Source organism: Mustela nivalis (genome assembly GCF_964662115.1).
Source record: "Mustela nivalis genome assembly, chromosome: 10".
Lineage (NCBI taxonomy): Eukaryota > Metazoa > Chordata > Mammalia > Carnivora > Mustelidae > Mustela > Mustela nivalis.
The window spans coordinates 50,853,975-50,865,825 of NC_139029.1; the positions used below are offsets into that span (position 1 = coordinate 50,853,975).

General features: G+C 42.1%; 1 protein-coding gene across 1 annotated transcript in view; it reads left to right on the top strand.

Moving 5' to 3' along the window:
• CACHD1 (cache domain containing 1) overlaps positions 1-11,851 on the top strand; it is a 206,578-nt gene that overhangs the window by 49,113 nt on the left and 145,614 nt on the right. The gene's annotated exons all lie outside the window — the stretch shown is intronic.

Consider the following 11,851-nt stretch of genomic DNA (forward strand, 5'->3'; position numbering starts at 1 on the left):
CTTAAAGTGTGTGTAAAGCTTGAGATTTTGAGATCTTTAAGTTTTTGGGGTGGAGAGTGGGCTTCATAGGCTTGGAGAAGAAGTGGTAGCGATTGTTACTAAGATTCTCACAGACAGGTTACAGATCCCCGAGAAAATGACCGTTTATTCAAGTAGTCTTTTTCTTGGTAAGTAGTGTGTAAAGTACATGGACGCTGAACATTTTTAGATCAGTTCGAAACTAACCTGGATCCTTTCTTCAGCGAGGCAGTTGTGGTTATTAATATGCCCGTCCTTCCATATTTCCCCCCCCCCCTGCAGTAATCCTGTAGTCAGTCAGCAGTATCTCTCCATTCTTACGTTAGCCAGAGCAGTTCACTCCTGCATGGTCTCCATGTCCAGTACATAAGTCTGCCGTATCCTTGTTCGTATGGTTCCCGGATCGCTGCTTTGCTGATTGGCTGCATCTCCACTCTGGGAGCATTATTGTGTAATAAGCCATCTTATTGCATTTGGACCCCAGTATCCAGCAGGGCTCCTGGAGCATACTAGGTGCCCAATAAGTTTGCTCACAGGAACGAAGATTCTGTCAGTGAGGTTAATGCTGAAAAGAAGAAAGGACCAAGTAACAAGCCACACACACACACACACACATATGTTTTTTTCTTTCTTTTATGACTTACCGTTTAGTCCTTAAAACAGTTTTGCACAATAGATGGTATCTGTTTTGTAGGTTATTACCCCCACATCCATCTCAGAGCTGATTAGGAGAGGGAGTCTGGATTTGAACCCAGAGTTTTAGCCTCTGGTTATTCTTAACCACCATGCCACAGGAGGGACATTCTCTAATATAGAAACATTTTTATCAAAATGTTTTTCAAGAGACTCGTCTCTCTTTGAATTTGCTAGGGCAATTCTTTTTCGTATTTCAAACTCTTCTCCCTAATAAACACGAGTGAAGTCCCACCAGAAACAAAAACACAAAAACTTGTAGCTGAGCTGGAATGGAAAATACGGCATTGGGGTTAACCAAAGTAAACCCAAAGACCTGGCTTCTTATCTTGTTTGTCTGTTTATTAGCACTGGAACCTTGGGTAACTCCTTCAGGCCTCAGTTTTGTCACATGTAAATTGGGGATACTCTTATGACCTGTCTCCAGCTTACATGAATCCCATGAAATAATGCAGGTAGAACTTGCTAGATGTCTTGAGACATAGTGAGTGCTCAATGAATGGTATCTGCTGTTGTTGCTGTTAGCACATAGGTATGTTTCTCTCAGCAAATACATTTACTGAGTGCATAGTATATACTAGGCACACTTAGATCGTACTAATTCATCTTTTATCAAAAATGCCTTTTTGGGGGCACCTGTGTGGCTCAGTGGGTTAAAGCCTCTGCCTTCTGCTTAGGTCATGATCCCAGGGTCCTGGGAGGAGCCCCACATTAGGCTCTCTGCTCAGCAGGGAGCCTGCTTCCCCCTCTCTTTCTGCCTGCCTCTCTGCCTACTTATGATCTCTGCCTGTCAAATTAATAAATAAATAAAATCTTTGGCCGGGGGCGGGGGAGGCTTTCTGTGTGGAATTTACATTCCAGTTGCATTCCAAAGGAGAGAGCAAGAGAGTAGACATAATGAATATTAGGAGGATATAAATTGTGTGTTGGAGGGAGCCTGGTGCTACCAGAAGGAGAAAAGGTAAGGAAGATCAAGAGAGTGTGTAGGAGCCTAGGGTGGCCTTTGAGATTGACATTAAAGAGTATTCACTATGGGGCTTATTGAGAAAATGATGCTAGAGCAAAGACTTGAAGTAGGTAGGAGGTAAGGGACCTTGTATTGTGGCTCTTTGGAAAGAGCCTGGCAGAGGGCTTGTGCTGGGGGGTGAGCAGCAAGGAGACCAGAGTAGCTGGAGGACTGAGAGGGATCAGTAAGGCCTCAGAGGCCTTACTCTGAGAGTAAGGAAGAGCCATGGGGGGGCAAGTCTTGAGCAGCAGAATGATGTGATCATCATCGCCGTGCTGCTTCTCATCAGGAGGGACCTGGACAGTAGAGCTCTTTGCTCCCCTCTCTCCTATTAGCTTAACCTTTTACACTTTAAATGTGTGGGGAAAAAATTGCATTCGACCACCCCAGGGTGGCTGCCTGCCTACCCTGTCATTGATTGAACCTGGCGGTCCTGCCGCTGTAATGGCTGTATTCCTTGGGAAACAAAGGAAGTGATTAGATCTGAAGAGGGGAGGGAAGTAGAATCCTGTGGTAGCACAGCTTGGGATCCTCTTTGAACAGGACGTGATGTCTTCCAGGCTACCCAGGCTTCCCGACCTGAACCAGGAAACCTTCTGTAGAGGATCCTGGGAGGCGTTGGTTGGTTTAGTGGTTTTTCAATGTTTGTATCTCCTTACGGTGAGGAGGATCCATTATGAAGAAGAGGAAGAGCTTAAGTGTGGTCATTTGTCAGCTTATGACCTGTGTTTGACTTCTTTCCTCCAAGGGGACAGCGGCATACATAGGGGTGGAAAAGGTTTCTGTGCTCTCTCTCCAGGGAGAACCCATGACTTTTTTTGTTTTTGTTTTTGTTTTTTTTTTAAAGATTTTATTTATTTATTTGACAGAGAAATCACAAGTAGGCAGAGAGGCAGGCAGAGAGAGGGAGGGGGGAAGCAGGCTCCCTGCTGAGCAGAGAGCCCGATGCGGGACTCGATCCCAGGACTCTGGGATCATGACCTGAGCCGAAGGCAGCGGCTTAACCCACTGAGCCACCCAGGCGCCCCAATACTTTTGTTTTTTTAAATTCATGCATGGGAATGTGGTCCTATTAGGAAATGATGGACGTTGTGGGTAGAAGCTGGTGTGATGCAGAATTTTACACAGGATCACAGGAGATTGGAGTCAGAGGACCTGGGTTGCAGCCTGCGTTTCTCAAAATAGCTGTGTGACCGTGACACCGGAGCTCAGGCTTCCTCCTCTCTGAAATGGGTTAAGTTACATGTGCTATTTTTTTTTTGCCTTGCAGGGTAGGGAAGAAATAAGGTGTACAGATATCCCCATGTGCTAGTATTGTGACCCTGAATGTGGGGAACCACTGTTGGTAAAGTTCTGTTTGGGAGCAGAAAGTGTGTGTGATGGTCCTGTTTACCTTTTGCAGAGAATACCAGCAGTGCCAAGCACGGTGTTTATTTCTCCACCGCCCCATTCCCTGGGAGTTGAAGCTTTTGTCTCCCTTTCAGATTATCTACAACCTATTGTGTTGGAAAACCCCAGAGATAAGGGCCTTGCCTGGACCAGCAGTCTGTGCCTGCAGACCCATACCCTAACAAGGCCTGTCTTCTACCTACTGGTCCCACTAACATCTTTTTCCCCCTCACAAGACCCCCAAACCGCCCCCCATTCTCTTAATTATTTGAGGTAATTTTGGAGATAGGCATCACTTAATTGAGTTAAAGCTTTACATTTGAGGGGTTACTCATTAGCAGGAACATTTTTTTTTTAATCTCATTAACCCCTGCGACCTATTTGATAATAGACTTAATGGAAGAATTTGCTCAAAAGTCTCAAAGAGCCACTAATAGCTTCTTGTGCCTGATAAACTTTTTGCCTGGGGCAATGGAAGTGGGGAAAATTCCAGATGCTAAATAATCTGGGGCCAGCAGGTTGAGGAGGTGGGGCTTTTTGTTTGAGGCCCAGCCAGGAATTACAAGAGAGATAATCACATCAGATACTCCAAGGAGGATTGATTTCAGAAATGGAAACATGTAGAACACCTCAGAAAAACTATTCATCTGCTCCAGGCCTCAGTTGCCGTATCTCTAAAGCAAAGGGATCAACTTATGTTCGTAATAGGGCATGCATTATTATTTCTAATATTTTAAAAATACCTACCAAACTATTCAAGTCTGAATTTTTTTTTTCCTCCTAGCAAAAAGTTACCAATGATTTCCCATTAACTGTCAGTCAGATGCTGTGAGTAACTAGAGTTAACCAGAGTTATAATACTAAGCTGGTATCATTCCAGGGCAAACCCCAAAACTTGATATTTGGTCAGTCTTATGACAAGCATAATTTGGACTTCTGCTTTTTGCTATTGCAAACAGCTCTCAGTCATTGCCACCTGTTGCAAATTGTCCTGAGTCCATTTGGTTATGCAGAACTCTGAGAGGGTTTTGGGAGGTAAATTTGATAGCAGCCAAATTATTTGAGGGCAGTAAGGTTTAGCTACTGTCCCACAACTTTGCCACCTGATTATAACTAAAGCAAGTCTGAGTTGCGATCCTGCTACAAGTACAGACGTTGCTTATCAGCCAGCGGGCACGAAGCATTTCATGCAAGATAGCCTGGTATGTTTGGTGAAGTCCCAGCTCTCTTCTGTTGGTTTCTCTGATCACTGCCTTGCATGAAAACTGCACTCGTAGACACGACGGCATTCCAGAGGAGGGTTCTGTTATCCCTTAATGATCAGCATCTAGGAACTGGCAGTCTTCCAGTTGTGGCTGGACTTGGGGCCGTTAAGGGAACAAATTTATGAAGGCTACATTCTTACTCATGCAAGACGAGGGGTGTTGGTGAATATCCTGGCCAATTCTTAAAACTTAAAGAGATCTTTAATTCCACCAGTGAAGGCCCATTTCTAACATTTATAATGTCTGTTTATCTTTTTTTAATTTTTTCTTAAAGATGTGTTTTACTTAGAGTGCCTGGGCTTGTGCATGTGTAAGGGGAGGGCAAAGAGGGACCGGGAGAGAAGCAGACTCCTGCTGAGTGTGGAGCCTCCCTGGCTGCAGGGGAGGTGGGGGGGCTCCATCCCATATCCCTGAGATGACTAAGCCAGCAGAACCACCCCAGGCTCCTGCCCCACTCTAAGTCCATCAGTTATAATGCCTGTTTATAAGCCACTGACTTCAAACAAGCACACGTGCACACACTGATGCATGCACACACACACCCCTCTGACATTTGCTTTACTAATTGGCGAAGGGTCCGGTGTTGATTAAAACGGATAATGGGAACATTTGCAGGGCCTCTCTTTGGAGTATGTCTCCATGATTAGAACACAAGCTGCCTACCGTTGGAGAGGGCCTTCCTGAATGTAATGCCCACTGCATCTGAGTTGTAATGTAACCTAATTAAGGCCCACACAATATCACATTACCTGTACTAAATTACTGCTGACCTAATTAGGCATTTTAACACTGCCTTTGTGGAGCCCCATGGTGGAAACCACTGTTATTAATGACACTCTGTAGGAGTTAATACTTTGAAATGATTTTTCAGGATTCCTTTGTTCAAAAAGTGTTTAACTTCGACACGTTCAGCACCATCTTGTCACCATTATTAGTTACCATTTATCACGTGCTTACCGCGTGTCAAGTACGCTAATCTAGGTACGCTGCCTCTCCTTCTCATCCAACCTGTGAAGTAGAGACCCGGCTCCATGTCATAGACAGAAAACTGAGGCTAACAAAGATGTGTGTGGAACCCTTATCACTGAAAGGTAAGTCGTCTGTTGAGGTGGGCCTGTCCTCTAGCCCCTGGTTAGTTTCTTTTCTTTTTTTTTTTTTTTAAAGATTTTAATTATTTATTTGACAGAGAGAAATCACAAGTAGATGGAGAGGCAGGCAGAGAGCCCGATGCGGGACTCGATCCCAGGACTCTGAGATCATGACCTGAGCCGAAGGCAGCAGCTTAACCCACTGAGCCACCCAGGCGCCCCCCCTGGTTAGTTTCTTAATGCTGCATAACAAAGTACCAACAACACCAGTTTATTACCTAGCAGTTTCTTTAGGGCAGAACTCTGGGCTTGGTGTGGCTGGATTCTCACTGGACTGCAATTAAGGTATTAGCTAGGGTTGTGATGATGGTGGGAGTTTGGCCGTTATCTCCCACATCACTGGCTATAGGTAGGATTAATTCTTGTGGTCACAGGTCCAAGGTCCCCATTTTCCCCTCTAGCTGCTGGCCGGGCACCTCTTTGAGTTCCTGGAGGTTGCTCAGTGCCTTGCCCCATGGCTCCCAGGGACAGTTCACAACATGTGTGCTGTTTCCTTCCGGATCAGCTGGAGTGTCTCTCTGATTCCCCATCTGGCGCTAGCCGGAGAAGAACTCTGCGGTGAAAGGGTTCGTGTGGTTAGGTTAGGCTGACTGGCTCATCTCCCATTTTGAAAGTCCACTGTACATATGCTATAAGCTCATGATGGGAATAAAATCTCTGAGTTTACAGGGTATGTACAAACAGGGGTCAGAAATTTTCTTAGCATTCTGCCCATGCAACCCTGCTCAGAAGTTGGATCTGGAAGGAAGGCAGGAGAGAACATGCTAATGCGGTTCTGAAGGTTAGTGTTATGTGGGAGCTCTAACCAGGAGGGATGCAAGGAACCGAGCTGATGTTGCAGGGACCTCGATACGGGGACCCAAAGGTAGTTCTTTGTGTTTGACCATTTTTGCCTAGAGCAGACCCTAACAATTACCATATAGAAACAGATCTTAGAATGTGATCTAGGTAAGAACCAAATGAACCTTAGTTGGGGAAGTGGGCTTAATTTCCTCATTACGTGAGATGGATTTTGTTTTGTTTCATAAAATGAATACTGTGGCTAGGCGGTATCAGCCTAAGAGCAGTGAATGGTAGCTTTGTATCTCTAGTTCTCTCACTGTGTCTGTAACACAGTCTTTCACAGTAAATACCACGGATTTGAGGACTGTTGGAGAAAGTGTGACTACTTACTCCTTACTCAATATGTGTTCTACCATAGAAACCCTTACCGCCTTTTTCTAAAGAAATCTCTTAAAATGATAGTCTCTCTCAGTTGCATAGCACCTGACAATTTAGGAAATGTTTTTATGGAAACCATTTTTTTCTGATTATATTTTTAATCGAGATAAAAGATAGAGTCAAGTGCACAAATCTGAAATGTACAGCTTGATGAAATTTTCTGTATGTTTATTCCTTGTGTAACCCACCCACCTGGGGCACAATAAAGGATATTTCCAACACCTCTGAAGGCTCCCTTACACTCCTTTCCAGTTAATCTCTTTCTTCAGCGGTTCGGCTATTCCCAGAAACACAGGAGAAGGAGAGGAGGAGATCTTGTGACTTACCATCTATGCGGACAGGAGAACCCGATTTCGGATTTCTAGATCTGTGCTCTTGCTTCCAGAAGACACTGTACCCTTGGCCAGACCTTTCTAGCGGACCATTTCTTCTAGAAAGCAGGAGGTTCAAGAATGCTTTCTTGTCCAAGACTCTGAGGCAGCCACTGGTGATTTACTATGCCGAGTCTTTTTTTCATAAATCCAGCAATTTATGAAATTATGAGTACCATCATGTATGTAATTTTTAAAGTTTTTGTGTAAATTCGTTATTTAACATATGGGTAGATGTAACTTTTAAACAGATTTTGATGCAGCTGGGGAAAGCATTGTCTCTTTCCCCCTGCAGAGCATTTTCATTGTATCTGATGGTATAGGATAAAAAGAATAAAGTGTTTTGTGTCCCAGACACTTTATTTCAGAGGTAGTAAATGGGAAGTTTTGATGTTGCCCTTTGGCTGTCTCCTTAGAACTCGTGAAAAGGAGGGATATCTCCCAGAGCCATCTGAACTTCCCTTGTCCTCCTTTTTTAGGGAAGTGATGTGTGCTCGACTACAGCCAGCAAAGATCAGTTAAAACAACAGAATTAAGAACTGAAAGCCAGTAGATCTTCTTGTTCTTGTTCTTCTTTTTTTTTAAGAATCTGCGGATTTTATTTTTTAAAACTGCTTTATGGATATCCTCACATACCATGTAATTCACCCATTTAAAGTGTGCAATTTAGGGGCTTTTAGTACATTCACTAATACTGGCAACCATCATCCTAGTCCATTTTGCAACTTTTTTATCCCCACAAAAAGAAACTCTGTACCATTTAGCTGTCCCCTTGATATTCTGTCTCCCTCCTCCTCCTGGTCCCCTCGGCCATCCCTAAGCAACCAGTAATCTACTTTTTCTCTAGATTGCCCTGTTTTGAGCATTTCATATGAAGAGACTCATACGTGATATTTTGTAACTGGATTCTTTCAAACAACAACAACAACAAAAAGCCAAATATTTTCAAGGTCTGTAATGCTCCCGCATGTATCAGTACTTGATCCCTTCTGGTGACCAAATAATATGCCATTGCATAGAGAAACCATAGTTTTGTTCACGCATTCTTCAGGTGATGGGCATTTGCATGGTTTCCACGTTATGGCTACCATGAATAATGCTGGCTATAAGGATTTGCATGCAAGGTTTTTTTGTGGACATAGGTTTTCTTTTCCCTTGGGTGTACATATATGAGGGGAATCGCTAGGCACTTGGTAACCCTGTAATCATGTGAGGAACTACCAGCCTGTTTTCCACAGTGGCTTTACCATTTGACATGGCGGCCAGCAGTGTATGAAGGTTCTGATTTCTCCATGTCCTCACCAACATTTTGTGTTCTCTGACCTTTTTTTGTCTAGCTATTTTAATAGATGCTGAGTGGTATCTCAGTGTGGTTTTGATCTTCATGTCCATGATGACTAACAATGTTGAACATCTTTTCATGTGCTTACTGACCTTAAAATCCTTTGCAAAAACAAAAAAACCAAAACGTTTGCCTATTTTAAAATTGCATCTTTCATTGAGTTGTAAGACTCATTTATATATTCTAGATACAAGTCCCTTATGTACGATTTGCAAATATTTTCTCCCATTATGTAGGCGGTCTTTTCACTTTGGTGTCGTTTGAAGCCCAAAAGTTAAAAAAAAAATTTTTTTTAAAGATTTAAAAAATTTATTTATTTACAGACAGAGATCACAGTAGGCAGAGAAGGCAGGCAGAGAGAGAGAGGGAGAAGCAGGCTCTCCCCTGAGCAGAGGACCCAACGTGGGACTCGATCCCAGGACCCTGGGATCATAACCTGAGCCAAAGGCAGAGGCTTTAACCTACTGAGCCACCCAGGAGCCCCTAAAAGTTTTTAAATTTTTATGAAGTCTGATACATCTGTTGTTGTTGTTGTTGCTCCGGTTTTTAGTTTCATACCTAAGAGTCTTTTGCCAAAAAAAGGTCCTAAAAATTTATATACAGATCAGTGCAGGTTCTTAAAAATTTTGAAAGATGCTGCTGTTGGGGGCCAGTAGGTGAATGGTACATGGGAATTCATTGTATTTGTAGTTTGTGAGTCTGAAATTTTTTCAGTAGAAAATCTTAAAAGAAATGGGCATAGGTTACATTCCAGAGACTTGAGCTCATTTGATAGTTTCCTCTTAATTATGAAAATGCCGGTGAGGAAAATGGCTTCTTTTGTTTTCCTGTGGCATGGCCTCCTTTTCAAGTGAGTGAACATTGCATTTTGGCTGCAAGAGAAAGAGTGGACCCTTAGTAAATTTTGGAATGGTTTGAGTCCAAGAGACCAGACCATGCTGTAATGCCCTAGGTGCTAGCAGTTTTAAAACAAAAGCCTAAGTTACTCTGATGTCCTGCCCCTCACTGCTGTCCCCCTTCTTCCCAGCAGAGCATCTGTAAAAGACTGCACTTGAATTTGAACCTGATTGGATATTTAATGATATCCATGAATCATTATTTCTGTGACCGTGGTATTGTGCTTTTTTTTGTTGTTGTTTGTTTAAACAAAAAGTGTCTTTATCATTTAGAATTTTATATAAATTGTTGGTGGATGACATTATAGGGTGTCTTTAATTGGCTTCAGAAATGACTTAGGTTGGGAAAAGTGGGCATAGGAATGAAGAAGATGAACTGTGAGTTGGGAATGGTTGAAACTAGGTAATGGGTCTGTGGAGATTTGTTATACTATTCTGTCTTTTACAGGTTTTTTCCATAATAAAAACATAGTTTTGGAGGAGTTTATTTTTAATACCATGTTTTTAATACAGCATTTCCACTTGGAGCTGTGTTTGCTTTGCATAGATGTGGGTCTTCTGTGTTTGGATGTCCTGCCCACCCTGGTATGGAGGAACACTTAGGAGCAGTTACTGGAACTTCTCAGAGGCAAACCTTGGTTTACAGAGGCTTTGTGGACTCGTGTGAGGTCTGCTATTGCCCTGGCAGAATTCATCTATTGCTTCCAGGGCCCTATCTGTTCCCTGTGTTATAGATGCTAATCTGTAACGCCCTTTGTTTCATAGTTAGTGAGTTTAGTTTTCTGAAGCTTTTTGAACCCATGATTCTAGGAATCTTTGCACTTGTTAAAATGGAAGTTTGTATATAAAATGTTCATTTATACACATCCACACACAGATCTGGTAACTAGAAAAAGTTAGAAATAGACCATAGAGAATTTGGTCACGTGAGTGGAACTTTATCCTTATCATTGATCCTGCTGTTTGTAAAGGAGACTTTTAAATGCTTTATTCTCTCTTGTTCTCACTTTCTAATGGCTAGGAACCTCCATAAATGGAGTATATGAGTCTTTATTTATCCAAAAACAGGAATTTGAAGAGAATTGTTACAACTCTGTATTCAGATGACTGAAGCTTTCAGAACAACGTTGAATTGAATCATCTGTACAAAGAGGGGACACCATCTGGAAATTATTCTATGCTTTATTCTTGGTTTTGCTAGCATAATGAAATACGAGCATTCCAACTTCTCGTAATTGTTAAACTTTGTGATGTAAATGGTGCCAGGCTTTGAAAAGGCTTGTAAAGGTTTTGCTGACTTTTTTGTTTTTGTTTTTACATACTTTGAATGAAACTATCTGTGCTGTTTTAGCTGAAAGGAGAAGCAGCCTTGGGCAGCTCTTTTTTACTATTTTGTATAATAAGGATAAGAAAAAATATTGACCGCTGTGTGAATAATTCATATGCAAGAGGATTTTCACCTTTTTCTAGAAATTGTCCATTGTACCTTTTTGTCCTATTTTGCTCCATGTCTGCTTTCATGTTTCATGGTAGAAGATCCCATATAGCATCATACATTGAGTTTTTAACCCTTGACTGCATGACATTCCCCAAGTTAGCCTGTTTCCTAGCTCATGGGAGGGGGATAAGAATAATACACTGTTTCAGATCTGTGTAAAAAGTATTTCAAAGTGCACTCTATTTGCTTGTCTTCCTGATTTTGAGGGTAATGACAGCTAGTAGTTAATTACCAAAGTCCAAAGAGGAATTCTTTAAAAAAAAAAAAAAAAAAGTTGCAGAGATGACTTTCTGTATTGTGAGAACAATTGAATGGTAGCTTTAGGGTGGAAATGATCCTTGAAATGTTTTTAATCATGTCTTTAAATTATGGAAATAACCTGTTCAATGCAGGAAAGATTCTGGAAACAGACACATGTGGTGGTGGTGATTATTGCTTTATTTGTTGTTCTTACTATATTCCTGGCTGCTTGTTTCCATATCTCATTTTTGTTGTTTTTAATACAGCAATCCCATGGGCAAGAGAATATTACTCCTATTTTTCAGCTGAGGAAATGGAGCAAGAATGGGCAAGTAACTAGACCAAGTTTGCATTGCTGGTGCAGGGAGAGTGAGAATTGGAATTTTTATGGGAATGAAGAGCCTTAACTATGTCTCCCATGTGTTTATTCCCTGTGTAGCCATAATACCATCACCCGTGGACAGTCTCGGCAGTGTCTTCCCCACTCATTTCTCTTGGTGAGGAACAAATGTCTTCTTATAAAATCCCAACATTAGTTTGTGTTCTGCTTTGTAATGCCTCTGAACGCCCCGTAAATCTAGACAAGTGAAGTTGGATATTAGGTCTCCTGTCAAGAGGGGCATTGAGAGAGAGTATTCACCACCAGAGACTGAGGGAATAAAAATATGATCCTCTAAGAGTTTAAAATGACAGCGATCGTGAAGACTCTCTCAACCACGAATACATAGTCAAAGAATGTCCTCTAGGTAAGAGATCCAAGATTT